Raw genomic sequence first — 535 nt, 5'->3', positions numbered from 1 at the left:
TACACCGATATGAGCTGTTGGCCGGTGTGATAAACACTGAAATTTTATGGCAAGACTGATAGAGTATGTGCAACAAGACGCTTATATGTAGTAGATTAGCATTTGTGTGAGAAAAGTATGTCACGTTCAATATATTCCTGATTGAGATTGCTATGCGCTTGCTTATAAAATTTGCAGAAGTTTCAATTTCTGGTTTAGTGACGTGATCAACAACTTTTTGTAAGGAAGGCGGAAACAGGGCAGCTGAACAGACTTGCATGTCCGTTGACATTTGAGAGACGGTCAGGAATCCCGCAGAAGCGTAAGTCATATTCTCGAATGATGGCGGCGAGGTGCTTTATAATGACGAATGGTTGCTAGAGCTGGTGATGATCTATGCATTTGTTTTACCCTGGTAATCTTACTTCCCTTTTTCCGACGTTCGCATCAGTGTCCTCCTCAGCTAGTTTTGAGCATTTAAATGACGACGAATATATCATTTATATTTAAAATTGGTTGATAGTGGCTTGTTAACTGTAATTGGTGTTTTCAAATT

This window comes from Plasmopara halstedii, assembly GCF_900000015.1.
Source record: "Plasmopara halstedii genome assembly, contig: Scaffold_3120, whole genome shotgun sequence".
NCBI classification, from domain to species: domain Eukaryota; phylum Oomycota; class Peronosporomycetes; order Peronosporales; family Peronosporaceae; genus Plasmopara; species Plasmopara halstedii.
This window is presented reverse-complemented; position numbering follows the sequence as displayed.